Source organism: Onychostruthus taczanowskii, unplaced genomic scaffold, assembly GCF_017590055.1.
Source record: "Onychostruthus taczanowskii isolate IOZ18803 unplaced genomic scaffold, ASM1759005v1 scaffold41, whole genome shotgun sequence".
Lineage (NCBI taxonomy): Eukaryota > Metazoa > Chordata > Aves > Passeriformes > Passeridae > Onychostruthus > Onychostruthus taczanowskii.
Window position 1 is genome coordinate 6921328 of NW_024501571.1, and position 17009 is coordinate 6938336.

Consider the following 17009-nt stretch of genomic DNA (forward strand, 5'->3'; position numbering starts at 1 on the left):
CTGAGATCTCAATATTTATGCTTGGCTTTAACCACATCCATTAGAAAAGTCCAAATATCTTCGTTGGGCAGTGCCCAGGGGAGACAGAGGAAGGAAAAACACAGCTGGGAACCACAGCCTGCTACTGAACATCAGGAATAAAGATGCATTTGCTGGTTGAGAGTCACAGTTGTGAACTTGAGACCGAAAAGTCTCTCTGAGCAACCCCCACTATTCATTTACCTCACCTGCAACCAACAGAGCAATGTTTGTAGTGCAGACATCATGGAAAACATGCCCTGGCTTTGGGGAGTTACTTCTCAGTGGTTGTAGGGATCTTTTCCCATCAGTTTGGACTGAGAAAAGCTTGTTTAAGAGTTTTTGGTGACCTGTGCCACTCTGCAGATGAGCCACAGACAGGCCAGGGAATGGATCTGCAATGCTTTAAAATAGTTTTTGAAATAAGTGCCTCTGACTTTGGCTCCTTTGGAAAAACACCATCCTGAAAGGGCTGCTCTGGTCTCTGTCCTAGATGCTCCCACACTCTTCTGGTCCAGTGGGAGCAGGTGATTGAATAGGAGGAGAGAGTAGGAACTTGGAGCAAGCAGGAGCTGCCTCCTCAGGGCATTCCTATTTTTAATGCTCCACATGATTCTGCACTTTCTGGCTCCAGATGGGACCCACATACCATTGGATCAGCGAAAATGCTGTCCTCATGATATTCCTGAAGTAGCCAAACTCAGGGAAATTCTAGACAGAAGATGGATTTTCCAGCTGTAGAGAAACTGGGTCAAACATTTGAGCTTTTGGGTGCTCTGCTGCTGCCTATGGCCACTTCTTGCCAGCGGTGCTAGGACTAGCCCAGTGCTGCCAGAAAGCCAAACCAAGAGGGAGGGATGATTTTCCAGCCCTGCTGCACTAACAAGCAGCTTTAGAGATGCCTCACAAATGCCTTTCTCTCTCCTCTGCCCTTGGATATGATCTCGAGCCCTTCCTCAAGAGTGGATTTTCTCTGTTTTGCAGCTGAATTCTGCCTCAGCAGGAAAGCAGAGGCTGGATATCGAGTCCCATTTCTGTCAGTCTGCAGGCAGCTCCCTCCTGAGACACAGGAGTCCCATGGCTTGGGGCATTTAGAGTTAGACTGCCCAAAGCTCCTGGGAGTCTCTGTGGGGAGACAATCTCGGCCCTGCCTCTGGAGAACACAGCAGACCTAATCAGCCTTCCCTGTGTCTGATTTCTCTGATCCTCTGATTAAAGTATGTTCATATCATTTGCATTTGAATTTGCTTTTATCCACCCCCCCCTTCCAATGCCAAAACATGTAGGCAGGCGGTTCAGGAGATGATGTGTTTATGTAACTGCAAACTAGGTTTATAGCAGTTTAATTAGTATTAATTAGTATTAATAACGTCACCTAAGCTTAATGATGCCAATTATAACACAGTAAATATTTCTTGTTGGATTACAAGTAGCAATATTGAAGGATGAACTTTCATGCTCGGTCAAACTTTCTAAACATATTATTTAAAAAGAGCGATAAGACAGTTTGCTTTCCACATGTGAATAGCTCTTTTAATCTCAAAAACAGAGGATAATTATTGCAAATAAATATTTGCAAATGGGAAACTCTGTCCCATTTGACAGCCCCTCTCCTGTCTCTGCTGCTTCTTCAAAAAATTGGGAGGGGAGAGTGGGGTTGCCTAAGTGCACCAAGTAAAAACACCTCTTTAATAACACAAAAGGTGATTAGGAGATGCTGGGATGCACAGAGGGGAGAAAGGATCAGAGATCTGCAAGGGAGGAAGATCAAGATTACATTAATCTGCTTAAGATGTGCTGTATTCTTTTAGGAACTGTGGATGCAGAGGAGCCAGAGTTAGGAATGAGCCTCCAGGTCATCTGGGATGGGTCTTTCATACAAGTTCCACTTTGGCCCCAAGGCGGCTTTGGAAGGTGGCAGATGGAAACAGTTAAGGCAACTGAGAGCTGTTTAAAATCCCATCAATACCAGCCCATCCCTCCCCTGACCATGTAGGATTATCCTTGGCACTGTCTTGCCCCTCAGGACTGCTCAGGTCCTGCTCAGGTCCTGCTCACTCTCTCCTGAGCCTGGTGAATCTGTCCCACTCCTCATTCCCATACCCTGATACACTCTGGATTGCCTCTGTCTGGGCCCTGGCAACGTTCCTAATTGAAATCTTTGGGATAAGAATTATCTTTCATATATTCATATCTTTATCAATTATCTGGATGAGGAGACTGGGGGCACCCTCAGTCAGTGTGTGGAGGACACCAGGTTGGGTGGGAAGGCTCTGCAGAGGGATCTGGACAGGCTGGATCCATGGGCTGGGAACAGCAAACTTTTCCACTGGAGGAGCAGTCAGGCATTGGAACAAGCTGCCCAGGGCAGTGGTGGCATCACCATCCCTGGAAGTGTTCAAAAGCCATGTGGATGTGGCACTTGGGGTGGGCATTGTTCTGTGGTGGGTTTGGCAGTGCTGGGGGAATGGTTGGCCGCAAAGTTTTTCCCCAGCCTAAAAGATTCTATGATAAGATCCTTTTTTATCCAAAATGATATCATAGAAGCGGACTGGCTGCATCCTGACTGTGCTTCCTCAATATTCTCTTCCTGAACTTGGATTTACTAGAACAGCCTGGAGAAACAAAACAACATTCCCATTTCCAGCAGGGAGGTGATCTTTAGAAGCACTCCAGGAACAGTTCAAGAATATCACTTTCCTGCTGTTGCTCTTTTGTTCTTTCCACATCACTTTTCTTCCCTGGGAACTTTCTCATCCCACTTTCCTTGCCTCAGTCAACACTTCCCTGTCAGCAGACCTCTCTTCCACTTGTCTTATGGAAACTGGGGGAGTTTTCAGCCGTGGTTCAGTGGAACTGTGGAGTGAGGAGGGAAGGGGAGTCCTGTGTGGGGCTTGTTGCCAGTGCAGTTATTTGAGCTCTGGAGAACACACAGCTCATGGGCTTGGCTGGAAACCTCGTCCCCAGGTCACAGCCTGAGACAAGGCACCCTCAGGAGGTGCCACTGATCACTGAGCTGACTGCTGTGCAAAAAATGACAATTTTAGAGGTCAAAAATCACATTTTTAGAGGTCTAAAATGCATGGGTGGGAATCCCAGCCTTAACACCACCACTAGGAAAGCCAGCAGGTCTCACAAAGAAACCAAGGGATGAGCAGAACTCCCAGATCTCCCCTCTCGTGGCAATGTCCCCACTATGTATTTGACATTTATCTCTCTCTGATTGATGAGATTTTGGTTTTGCCACACAAAAGTGTGCAGTGAGGGGGGAAGAAGAAGAGCAAAAGGGTCTGTGGAGGGTAAGGAAGGGGTAAGGAGCAGAGGGAGGAATATGTCTTTATTCACAGCCTCACCACATGATTTACAAAAGGGGGCAACTCATCATAAATAAGCTGGAGCTCCTGGGAACAGTGACCTAATCAAGATGTATAATTGCATGCCTTATCTAAATGAAAGCATCATTTCAGAAATGATAATGTGCATTGCCGTGGATTCAACTGCTGTGGAGTTCAGCACTGAAGGGTAATTATAATGTTTAACAAATATATTCCCTTTGGGGGACTGCAGTTAGAGATACCATGTCCTGGTTTCCCCTCGTGGTGCACTTCTACCACCAAATCCTGAGGGTTTCCTCTCCCTTCTGGAATTTCTCATTGATCTTCCAAAAATGGTTGATTCTTGTCCTGGAAGGTGAGAGGCAGAGATTACAGGAAAAAAAAAAAAATAAAAGAAGAGTAAACTAAGAAATGGACCAAGGAATTAAGGTAGTTTTAGAGAAAAAGGTGAAGCCAAGCACAGCCAACACCACAGAGATCTGACAGCTTTGGGTTAAAGACTGTGACCAGACTCTCCTCACCCTACAAGGAAGGATGTTCTCCCCTCTAGCAGCCCCTGCTGCCTGGAAATTGGATACGATTCCTCAAAAACCTCTTTGTTAATTTTCTCCCCTTCCTTCTCCTCATATCCCTGCAGATAATTCCTTTCCCTCAGAGGGGAAAACACGGCTCAGATTGCTCCAGGTTGGTACCATGCAGAATTGATCTGCTACAGCCGGCGTGAGAGAAGGTCTGACACAAACAGGTGCTTTTATATTTATGCCTCGTATTTATTTTGTTATCTTTATGCAGAAGAAGGGCATAAAATAAGCAGAAGTACAAAACAGCTTCAGAAAAGGAGATATTGGACCAGTAGCTTTTAGCCTGGAGAAGAGAGAATGATGAGGTGTCTATGAAATCACAGATCAGAGACCGGGAAGAGCAAACATATTTTCCTTTTCTAGCACACAGGAGCAAAGGGATCTGGCAGAGGCAGCAGCAGGCAGCAGGTTGAAGACAAAAGAAGGGAAGCACTTTTTCATCCAGTGTGTAATTAAATTACAGAACTGGCCTGGGCAGGATGTCAGGCAGGCCAAAAAATATGAATGAATTAAAGAAAAAATAAATTAAAACTCGGGTGGTTGAAGGAGGATGTGTCCATTAAGAGCTATTAAACACTGCTCAGGATATAACCTTCACCTCAGGAAGTCCTTACACCACTGTCTGCTGGAAGTCCACAGGATATCCAGGACAAGCTGAATTTCCATGCTCATCTCCAGCACGTGCCCGTGGTGCAGGTTAAGCACATCAGTGCTCACCACCAACATTTTTTGGCCTCTCCACAACAAGGTCCAAGTGCCACAAAGGGGGCAGAGTGACAACAGAACTGCCCAAGGATGCTCCAGCTCTCCCTCAGAGGCACAGGCAGCGCTGGCTGCTCCATGGAGATGCCTTAGAAAATATCCCATAAATGCCCCACTGAGCCCCCAAGCTGCCCTGGGAGCAGGAAAACCACCCCAAAAAACATCTGGTTGTCCCATCCTGAGTGGGACTGCCAAGGCATGAATGAGGTCATTGCTGCTGCAGGGAGAGATGAGCCCATGGAAAAGAAATATTTTTTTATTATTCTTTTTTTTCCTATCTTTTTCTATATTTTTTCTAACTTCATACATGATGGATGAACTCAGCAAGAAAGACAATCTAGTTTAGAGACAGATCTGTCAGCTGCAAAATAGCTGATCCTGCTTTGGGTTATTAGTTGGGAAAACAAAATTGAGCCAGCACTGTAGTTTGAGAATCTTTTTAAACCCACATTAATAAAAAAGAGAGACAGAAAAACAGAGAGAAAGAAAGTGAGAGGGGAACTTGGTTAGATGAATAATTTTTGTGTCGTCTCCAACACTCTGATTAAAGCCTTGGTGCCTAAATCAAAGATACCAACAGCAACCTTAAAGGAAGACTGAAAACAATTTTGTACACTGCCATTTTTCCCTCTGCCTGTGTTTCATTATATAGAAAGTTTTATTTTGTCCTCTTTTGATCTTTGAAAGCAAAGAAGCAAGAGGGAGGTAGGAAAACAAAAAAAAAAAAAAAAAAAAAAAAAAAAAAACCACAAAAAAAAAAAGTGACACCAATCTTGTTTGCCTCCTTCTCCCTGCCTGCATCAATAACTCAATTGGATCAGAAGTGAAGCGCCAGCAGAAATGAGCTGAGCAAGGCACCAAATGAAAACCAAATGCTGGGCTGCAAAAGCAATATTTCCAATAACACCAAATTACTGGGCTGGCTCTGCTCCCTGCCCCCATCCCATCGCAGCCAGGCTGCTGGGCCACCAGAGCAAACTTTGTCTGCATCAGAGGAGACAGGGACACTGCCTCTCAGCAGCCCTGGAGCTGCATGGCTTGGCATGAGACTGGCAGTTCTTGTGGGAGACAAATAAAACAAAATAAAATGAAATAATAAAATAAAATAAAATAAAATAAAATAAAATAAAATAAAATAAAATAAAATAAAATAAATAAAATAAAATAACTATAACTATAAATAAAAAATTAAAATAAATATAAATATAAATATAAATATAAACATAAATATAAATATAAATATAAACCTCGGGTCCCAGGCTGCCTGGTGTGTATGGAAAAATGGATGCATGAGTCCAGTTCCATTCCCAGCTCTGCTGAAACACGTGCTGGACAAGTCACAAAATCCCAGAATGGTTTGTGTTGAAAGGGACCATAAAGATCATCTCACTCCAACCCCTGACATGTGCAGGGACACATTCCACTATCCCAGGTGGCTCCAAGCCCTGTCCAACCTGGCCTTGGGCACTGCCAGGTCACAGCCCCACTGTCCACTTAGAATCACAGAATAGTTTGGGTTGGAAGGAACCCCAAGAGATCATTTAATTCCAGCTCTTTTGCCATGGTTAGGGACACCCCTCCCTGCACCAAGGTCACACACACAAATTTACAAATTAGGAGTGATGTCACCTCTCCTCCTTTATTAAACCTTTAGAAACCAATGTGCAAACTGCTTAAGAGTGGGGATTTTTAAAGCATTCAGCCTCAACCTTAAAAAACAAAACAAACAGGGAAGATTTCTGGTTCCAAAAGACCTCTCTTTGCTCCCTGTAGAGCAAATTCATCTGTATTGAAATTCATGTAATTGCAATGTATTGCAATTCATCCGCCATTGCTGGGACAAGGGTCACTGGTAAGACACACAAGAGGATGAGGGTGATCCTTCATCCCAACCCCATCCTCCCAAGGCTGCTGCCATTTCTCCTCCCTCCCTTTTCCAGGTGTTCCTCTCCCAGGTTATGTGGCAGCTGTCTCCCAGCCAACCAGCCATCCCAATTCCAGGGATATATGGTCCATCAGCATGTCCTCCTCTTGTCCAAGTGACAAATTAAATGCTAAAATCCAAAGGGAAGCACCTTCTCACACACCCAAGCACCTGCCTGAGAATGTGGGCTAATGCTTTCTTGAATTTGGGATTCCTGTTGCAGGAAAAAAAATCCCATAAATGTAAAATCAAACATCATGATTTGGGAAATATAATCAAATTATTATATTTCCCCAAATATGCATTTCTTCCACCAATGAACACCTTACTTGCAATCCACAGACTGGACAGAGAGTGAAGAAGGCATTTCCCAGTCCTTCATTCTACCTATCCAGGGACACACACCCTTCCTGATCCATCCACTCTCAGCAGAAGAACCACAAGCTTCAGACACGTTTCTCTTCACATCAGCCACCAGTTCCACGTAAAAAATAATGGGACATCCTCAGGTTTTTACCTCAGCACATGGATTATCCCACCCAAAACCTGCCCCACAGGGGTCACTGCAGCCCCACAGCTTGCCACTGCCATCCCTGTGTCAGTGGGTGCTTGTCAGGCTGGAGTGATTAAGATGAGTGATTCCAGTGATTCTCCCCTTGGAGAGACCTCAGGGGTGTGGGCTGGGAATTGTTTGGGGCCGCCAGTGGGAGGAATCCATTAGCATTTGGGTCCTTGCATATTTATGCTCTGAGCCACGTGGAACAAAGAGGAGCCACACTGAGAGCCCTGCTTTGCCAAAAGCCCTCTGACACCCACAGCTGCTGCTGGCCAAAGCCAGCCCAGCTCCCACTGTGGGACACACCAGGACCTGTCTCCTGGGGAGCCCTTCCACGCTGCTGCCACCCCAGGGGTTTCCACGCTGCTTGGAGAGCACTTTTGCTGCAGCTTTGTCCTCTGATTTCTCATCCCACTCCAAGCAGGAACAGAGAGTGGATGAATCCCTTCTTCCATGAATGGGATATCTCCATCCCTGGACATCTCTGAGCAGCACAGGTTCCTCCAGCCTGCCCAGAATGGATGGTCTCATTTTGAGGAAGACCCACAGGAAAGGTGCCTGTGCTCAGCTGGGGCTGGGCTCTGTCTGCAGCAGCACTGACACAGCCACAGCACACAGTCCCGAGCTGTGCCAAGGGAAATTCAGGTTGGGTGTCAGGAAAAAGCTTTTCCAGCAAGGGGATAAAGCTCTGCCATGGCTGCCCGGGGAGGTGGTGCAGTCATCATCCCTGGGGTGTTGAACAAGCCTGGATGTGGCACTGGGTGCCAGGCTCTGGCTGAGGGCTTGGGCTGGGCTGGACTCCATGGGCTGTAAGGTCTCTCCCAACCCAGCCATTCTGGGAACTCTGTGAATTCTGTGAATTCTGTGAATTCTGTGAAAACACACTGGACACAGCATCCATCTCTAGGAGCAGGAGTTCATCCAGCTCATCCCAGGGACAGAAGGGCCATGAGAAAACAGCCCCGGAGATGTGCTCAGAGCAGCACAGATCCCTCAAAAGCACAGCGATACATTCCCTCCACTTTTTCCTCCCTGGAAGTTCATTAGGAAGGGAAAGGAAATGACCTTGCACCCTGAGAAGGTCTTGTGGACCTTGTGAGGGAACAGCAAGGTCTCCACAGGAGCTTTGGCATAGGAAGAGCCAATTGTCTCATTAGTTTGAGTTGTATGTTTGTTTTTCTGACCACTGCTGCTCCTTTCAACTCTCCTCGTCCCCTCAGGCAAAAATCACTTGCACAGGCTGTATTAAGCTTTTCACTAAGCCTCCTCTTTGATTACAATTCCCAGCAAACCACCAGGGTGCAAGTAACATAATTAAATACCTTGCTTGCTCTGTAAACAGCCAATCCCCGGAGATGGCAACCCAGGACTCCCCAGATGGGCTACCCAGAAAAAGTCTCCCCAGCTCCAAGGTGAGACTGGAGAAGCCAGAGCAGTTGCATTTCTGTCCCTGAGACACCATCCCACCGGGCCATGCAGAACGCCAGGAGTGGAGTAACCCAGAAAGGATAAAAGAAATCGTTTAAGCGATAAGTGACTCGAACTGATAAAAAGTAATAACTGTGCAAAGTGTGCAGCCAGCACTCATTCCCTGCCCTGAATGCATTGCTTTGAACATAAAACTCATCAAAACATTTAGTTCTCATACAATTTCTCCAGAATGCCTAATCTAATATCTAATCTGTTCCCAACAAAGCCCTGGGAATGGCCTGAGAAGGAGCACAGATGTAATCCAGCAGTGCTACAAAATCCTTCCCCACTAGAAGAAGTAAAGAACTACATTAGAAAACCTCCCTCAGACTTCACCTATCTGGAACAGGGGGAATGCCAGAGGTTTCCCTGTTGCTGTCTCTGGAGAGCCTTCCCACAGCTCCCAGCCATGGAATGGATCTCAGGAGGATAATTAGAGCAGCAAACTCGAGGCAGAGCGATGTGTGGATCAGAGCACCTGTGGGAAGTGCTGGAGGGATGTTCCCTGGGGAAGGCTGAGGTGAGTCTCTGAAGACTGGAGTGATCAAGCACACAGTTTTTAGTGAATTCTGGTAACTTCTGCAATTATCTGAGTGAAGGAGATAAAAGTAAGGGGGGAAAAAAACCCCAGAAGAATCCTCAGGCTTCATGAAGTTCACAAAATTCATCAGGGAAGATGAATTATGGAGTTTTTTGACTTCCAACAGTCAGTGCCAGTCAGAATTTGTCCCCCTTTCTGATAATTCCACCACATAATTAGCTAAAGAAGACCTGCTGGAGTCCAACCAGAGCCAGGTGTTGAGAAGAGCCGAGGCTGTCAGAGACAGCCCAGACATCCCAGAAATGTCTTGGGATGGGCACAGGCAGCGTGGCCAGGGCAGAATGGGACACCAGGTGTGAACGTGAGCTGATGGAGCCATCCAAGAGTGGAACTCCAAAGCTGTCCCCAAGGAAAGGGATGTCACTTTCAGCTCCAGCAGAATTGTACAGGGAGGCTTGCTCAGACCTGAGCAAGAGATCCGTGGTTCTTCCTGAGCAAACCATGATGTGCCTGGTGGACCATGAAGTCCAGATATCCTCCAGAACCTGTGAAAACCTCACTGAACAACATCTTCAAAATGTGAAAGCAGAAGGAATTCAAGCACAACACTCAAGACGTTCCCCTTGACACACAAACCAGCTTTGCTCTCCCCTTTCCATCTGCTTCCCTCTGGGAAGGAGAATTGCACAACCCACCAGAGCTTGGGATGCTGATGGGAATCTTTGATGCCATTGTGCTAATTTAGAACTTCTATGGGGCCTTCCTTAAACAATCAAACATTTGTGATGATATGGTTATTAATTGCCTTTTCAGCTGTTGCATTAAATAATGAGACACCCATATGGAATTGGGGGAGGGGGAGGCCACAGTAGCATAAAGGAAAGGAAACCAGGGAAATGTGAAACTTTCATGTGAGATAAGAACCTCATAACACTGTTATTATATCCCTCTGCAGTCAGGCGGTCTCCTGGTTTTAATAAAATCTCATTTTCCTTAAATTTTCCCATGTGGCCAACGTATTATGTGTGGAGTTTAATGTAGCAGGATATGATCTAAACTTAGACTCAGGTGGTCTGAGCCCTCTGGAACAGACAGGCTGCATCGTCAAGCCCTGATGGGGCATATAAACAGCAATAAAAAACTCTTCCCTTTTTGGTTTTTTTTTTTTTTCTTTCTTTCTTTCTCTTTTCCAAGATCTGAAAAGACCTTACTATGTTCAGTTAATGATCCAGCCAGCCAGCCCAAATCAAAGAGACATGCATGCAGCTGTGAAGGGAGGGAGCACAATCAACACTCACTTTTCCTTGTTGGAAGCAACACAAGAATGAAAATTAAAAAAGAAAAAAAAAGTTTCAAGATTTTTACAAGTGATTGATTGCTGCATTTTGGTTGGTTTTTGAAATGATTTTTATTTTGAAGGGTATGTGTTTTCTGTGAACCTCTACAGTTTTATTCCCTGCAGAACTCCTTTAGGTTTTCATTAGGACAGGGATATCACATTCATTAGGATCACTGGTCCTGATGAATTCATTTTTGTTGTCACATACAATTCCATAAGTGGATTTCACTTATACTTCCAAGGATGATCCTCTGTCACACAGCATCACTTCATCACATCATCAGATTTTTCATAAATATTCCTGAATTGGGATGGATTTCAGTACAGAGAAAACATGCTCTGCCACAGCACCACCTGAGAGCATCAGGGCATTTTGGTTTTTTTTTTGGTTTTCTTGGTTTGTTATCAAGGATTTAGTATTCCACTAAATTGTGTGTTCCTAAGAGCAGCTCACCAAGAGGAACTTCCAGAGCTGATGCAGCACTGAAGGAAATTCTTTGTTCTGGTGGCAAAGCTGAGTCCAGCCAACTTCTGATTTTATTTGCAGCATTTTCTGCCCTGTGATATTCCTCCATGCGTTTCCAAGAGGCACAGCCAGGTTGTTGCTGCAGAAGGGAGAATGTGGGGGGCAGCTAAACAGGACATAATGGCTCTGTGGTGCCCTGCTGAGCATCAATTTAGGAATTTCTGGCCCTGCCTGCAGCCTTCCAAATATAGGATCTCACAGTCAGAGATGCCCAGGATTAACTGGCAGGATTTCCTGGAGCTGCACTGACTGGTCATCCCAGTCAAGGTCAAAACAAGTCCCTGCAGACCAGGACACAGGGGAAAAGGAGCCCTCCCATAGACAGGACTGTGTGGTGGGGATATTTAAAGTGCAATAATTGGGGTCAGGGCGGTGAATTTGGGCACAAAGGAAATGCCCAAGCAAGGGAAGGTGACAAATCCATCTGCTCTGACCACAAAGTTTCTGACAACCTGAGGGAACTTCAGCCTCCTCTGTGAAGCCAGCACAACACCATCCTGCATGTGGAGGTAGGGAACTTCAGGAGTGTGGAACAGGATGCCCAGGGAGGTTGTGGAGATAATCAGAACCTGCCTGGATGTGACTCTGTGCAATCTGCTCCAGGTGATCCTGCTTGGGCAGCAGGGTTGGACTGTGTGATCTCCAGAGCTCCCTTCCAGCCCCAACCATCCTGTGATTCCATGAGGCAGAGAAGCTTTAAATCTCAGGATCTGTGGCAGAGGACCCAGACCTTATTTTTCTGCTTCCAACATTACTTTGCAATAAGATATGGATGCTTGTGGAGGGAGCAGGTCTCCACTGGAAACCCAAGGTGTGTTTTCCTCAGTTGCTTCCCTCAGAGGCCAGCTACTTCCAACTGATGTTCCTGAGCCTCCCTCCTGTCCTGGAGAAAACCACCACGGTGCCCCTCCATGCAACTCCAACAAGGGGAACCCAGATGGTGCAGAAAAAACACAGCCTAAAATACTTCCCAAAAGCAGAACCAGAATTTTAAGAGGCAGCTTTGCTCTTTCAGCCTGGAGGAGGCGGAAGGGAGACTCAGCAAGGGCTGCAGGTTTCTCCTGAGGAGCAGTGGAGGGGCAGCTCCAATCTCTGCTCTCTGTGACCAAGGACAGGGGATGAGGGAATGGCTGGAGATGTGCCAGGGAGGTTTAGGGTGGAGATCAGGAAAAGTTTCTTCATCCCAAGGGTGGTGGGGCACTGCCCAGGCTCCCCAGGAAATGCCCACATTCCCAAGGCTCCAGGAGCATTTGGACACCACTGCCAGGGGTGCACAGGGTGGGATTGTTGGGGTGGCTGTGCAGGGCCAAGGGTTGGACTGGAAGATCCTTCTGGATCCTTCCAGCTTGGGGTATTCCATGATTCTGTGAAACTGCATCTGCCATTTCTCACTCAGTGTTTTGAAGGTATCAAGTGGGAAAAGGTGCAAAGAGGGCAGGACTATCTCATGTCACAGGTAGGGAACGATGGTCTTGAGAGTGAAATCCCATCCAGCTCCTTGCAGAGTCGCAATAATTACTGGAAACCAGAAATCCCCTGGTCTGTGTAGTTTTTACCCACGTTGTGCTTCTGTAAATGGTCCTGGTCAGCAACAGATGGGACCTTTGGGGACTCATCAAAAGCTGCAGATATTTTACATCAGAGCTGGGAATTGCACCTTGAACTCCTAAATTGCAGCCCAAAGCATTAACCAAGGGCTCATCCACTTATATTAAAACAGTGGAAACATTGCCTCCCTGAGGACTTGTCCTCTGGAAAAACTCACTGCCTTTAAATTCACACTCTGTTATGCTCTGGAAGAACATTCATATGTCAACAGCTAAGCAAAAATGATTAAAGATAACTGTTTCCTATACCCCTGATTGTAAAAAAAAAAAAAGGCATCAGACAAAGACAACCTCAAAATCCCTTTTTTCCATTTCCTACATGAATAGACACAATGAGGTACCCCGAGCCTGCAGCATTCCCCATCAACCTGCTGAAACAACTCATTCAGAGTTGTTTCAAAATACGTCTGGAAGGAAGAAAATCTTTTTGAATGAGCACCTTTCAAGCCGTGTCAAGTGAACAGAGGCTTTGCAGCGAAGGGGCGTTGAGCAAGATGCAACTCATCAAGGCTCAGAATGCAGGGCTCAGATCTGAGGCCCGGGAGGCCCTTGCCTTCCAGATAAAATGCTCCAAGGGTTTTGATCAATCTCAGATAACACTGAACCCCAAGAGGGAAAATTAGTAAAAAACTGGCCAACTGATCTCCCAGTCTAGCAACAGCATAAGAGCTAATCTCCCTTAATCTGATTGAATGGACTCGACTTAACATCCCCTGCCCTTTCATTCTTGGTGGGGAATAGCGAGGGATGAAATCAGCTCCTTTCCGCTCCCTGGTTGCGCTCAGCTCGTGCAGACCTCACACCGCCCCCTCCTCTCCCACCCACCAAGTGCCACCCCAAGACCATTCTTCCCCTGCCATCTAAGATTTCACCCCACCTGAGGTTCCTCCCCTCCGTCCCCCTGCTGTTGCCCCCCACGCTTTGAAGTCTCCTGGAGCTAATTAGATCACTTGATTGGAGCAGGAAAAGCGGGATACAGCCTAGAGCAGTGTTTGCTTACGGGGGAACTCCTCCTGCCTGCCTGCTTGCTCTTCATCAAACATGAATGTCAACAAAACCTCACTTTCCTCTTTCATGAATTTTGAAAGAGCTCTTTCTGGTTTCTATTTTTCTGCTAATTTTTTTTTCTTCATTTCTTCCTCCCCTTCCCCTGGGATTTGCAGAAGGGAAATGGATGAGTTTTATTACAGAGGTCACTACATCAGGCCTGTGAGTTTGATGGTCCACAGCCTTCCTCGTTGCCTCTTGACCCCCTATAAAATTATTATAAAAGCCTTCCACGTGACTCCAATCATACAACAACCCCCCAGGAGACAGGATGAGCAGAGGATGCGCACAGACCTCCAATGCAGCAAAGAAAAGGAGCTACAGATCCCTGGGAAGAAGGAAAAGACACATTTCCCTTCCACAGGCCAGGAACACCCCTGGGTGTTTAACACCAGCCAAAGCCGTGGATGAGGACATCACCTGGACCAGGCAGTCTCTGATTCACATCCTAATGAGCCCTAAATGATGAGAAAGTTGTAAACAACCAGGCTGTGAAATTGCAAGTTTGGCATCTGAATTCACCCTCTCTGCAGCACTGGGACTGGGTTACTTTGGGCACTTTCTTCTGCCTGGATGATGAGATGAGCCTGACTGATCTCAGTCGTTTCAGGGTCTCATTCCACCAGATCTGAGCTGTACTATTGAGAGAGTTTTCCCAACCCGTGAGGAAAATGTTAATTCCAAACAAGAAAAGAAAAAGTGGAAGACTGGGGAGACTTTTTAAAATTGTACTTTTCTTTAAATTGCACCAAAGTACATTTTTACCTTTATCTGACAGCATGGAGATAATATTTTTACTGCACACAAAGCCCTCATTAGGAGAAATTTTCCACTTAAAAATTAGGCTTTTGCTTTTTATTTCTTCTTAATATTTTTTTACTGAGAACTATCTCATCTTTATTCTTCATTTATCACCCTCTTTTGTTACAAATACCAATAGAGTAGCTCCCCTACACACACTTCTCCCATTACCACTTTGTTTCTATTGCCCTTTCTCTGTTTATTGATTACAGCAAGAGCCAATCTATTTTTTCTGCTTTTTTCACCTTTTTTTTTTTTTTTTTTTTCTTAAGGATATATATCACTGAGCCTTACAGCCACAAAGAACAGGCATTTTGAAACTGGTCTGAGCTCCACATGCTGAGTGGGCCAACGAGGATTTAATTCAAAGGCTCCTAGAATCAATACTAGCCTTTGACTTGTCCTTATTTTATCCTTGTTGATGGTTGATGTCTGTTGTCAAAACTCCTGGAAGGCGTCTGCTGCGATTTGCTGTAGTGGCTGTGGAGACTTTAATGAGCAGAGTTGTTCTTATATCTGAGATCACCTTCAAAATCCATTACCTGCTCTCACTAGAGAGATCTTGGAAATCTTCCACATGGAGAAGCAACAAAACACATCCTGTTGCTCCATTTTCTCTTTTGTGGTGGGACTTATCCTTCCTTAAATTGGCCACTTTGCAGGTCACATCTCTTGTGATCCCTTCCACCATCCTTGAGAGGCTGTGTGCAGGGTTTGGGGTCATCCAGCCTCCTGCATCCCTCAGGATCCAGGCTGGCAGCCCCACATTTCACATTTGTCTGGTAGTTTTTCTACAGGAATATTTCAAAGAGCATCCCATGCTGACAAGGAGCCATTACCCTCATTGCTCTACCCAGGAGACAATCAAAGGCAAAGATTTGCCCCAGGAAACGTTCACTGGTGAGTCACACAAAACCCCATTCCCAGCCCCTGGTCTAGCACTGACATCACGCTCCACAAGCAAGAGAACTTAAAATCTCCCTTTAAAGAGCTCATTAAACCCATCCCAATTCTGCCTTTATCCAGACAGAACAGCCCGACTTCTGATAAAAGCCCAAGATGAGACTGGATCTTTATCACCCTATTTTGGTCTCCAGCCCTGTTTGGGGGCTCCAGCAAGCTGAGAAACAACGCTTTTTCTGGCACTTGTTTCAACTGAGCCATAAAAACTCTCACACCAGCCCTGACCACGAGCCCTCCTGTTTGGTGGATGGGCGCGTTCCGTGTAATTTACCTTCTGCTTAATCGTTCTCATGCACACGTTAATTGTTCTCCTACACGAGCAGGATACTAATCGGGGCTCAGATAACCCCTCCATCCTACTTTACATGCTGGTTCACGCTTTCCCTTATTTTAACTGGAGCCGTTTTTAATTCCAGTTAGGAAATTGATTATTCACACTTTTATTTGCCTTCTTTAAGAAGAAAGCGCGAGGAGCGCGAGAGGAATTGTAAATGCCTGGGTTAAGAGCAGGAATGGAAACCCTGCATGTCAATGTGTGCGTGTGGACGTGGTGTGTGCAGAAAGGGACAGGCAGGGAAGCATGTCCCCATCATGCTCCTGATCAATATTTGGGATGCTTTCTGCAGCAAAGGTGCTGAGGCCAGGTCAGCAGGGCACAGAGGATAGAAAGCTTTTTAGGCTGGTTGCAGGGTATTAGAGGAAAAAAGTCTCAACCCAGCATTTCAACTGCTTTGGTTTTGCATTGTTTCTGTTTAAACTGCTTTTGTTTTGTGAAGCCTATGCAGGTCTCAGGGGTTCTGAAATTTAGGAGAGAAGCTCAGCTTGGGAACATCAGAAATGAAAGTGGAGCTGTTCATGAGGTGGACCAGTGAAAAAGGTCACAGAATCACAGAATGGCTCAGGTTGGAAAGGGCCTTAAAGATCATCAAATTCCAACTTCCCTGCCGTGGAAGAGCATCTTTCACCAGACCAGGTTGCTCTGAGCCCGGTCCAGCTTGGTCTTGAACACCTCAAAGGTCTCCTGGCTTTGGTCACCAGAAGGGAAGAGTGGGGCCACTTTATTCTCAGCTCCTGCTGGGGTTTGCTTAGGAGCAAGTGGGTGTTGAAGTCAAAATGCTGGTCTCAAAGCCCTCTATGTCCCATCAGACGTCATAGCTTTGTCTAGAAACCCTAAACTCAGGCTCCACTGAGCTTTTCCTCATCCTGAGCTGGTCACTCATCACCCTCAGCCAACAGAGAAATGGGCAGCCCCAGGCACTATCCACCTGAGCTCTTTGAGATGGGATGAGAGGGTTTCAGTTCAGAAATTCCCATCCCTCCCCACACACAGGTATGGGATGACTGCACCCTATGGAGGCATCACAAGTCTTTTGGAGACAACCTGGAGATGTCCTCCAGGGCACTGGAACTTTTGCAAGGGGTTCACAGAAAGCAGAGGGAGGCAAAAGGATCTGCTGGAAAACACACAGCAAGAACAGATTTCAGCTATGAAAAGCCATAAGATTCTGGCTGTGTCCAGAGAAATCCCCCCCTCCCCCC

At 46.1% G+C, this 17009-nt stretch overlaps 1 protein-coding gene across 1 annotated transcript in view; it reads right to left on the minus strand.

Moving 5' to 3' along the window:
• The window catches only part of PLXNA4 (plexin A4), a 456808-nt gene that overhangs the window by 282451 nt on the left and 157348 nt on the right, over window positions 1–17009 (minus strand). The window lies entirely within an intron of this gene.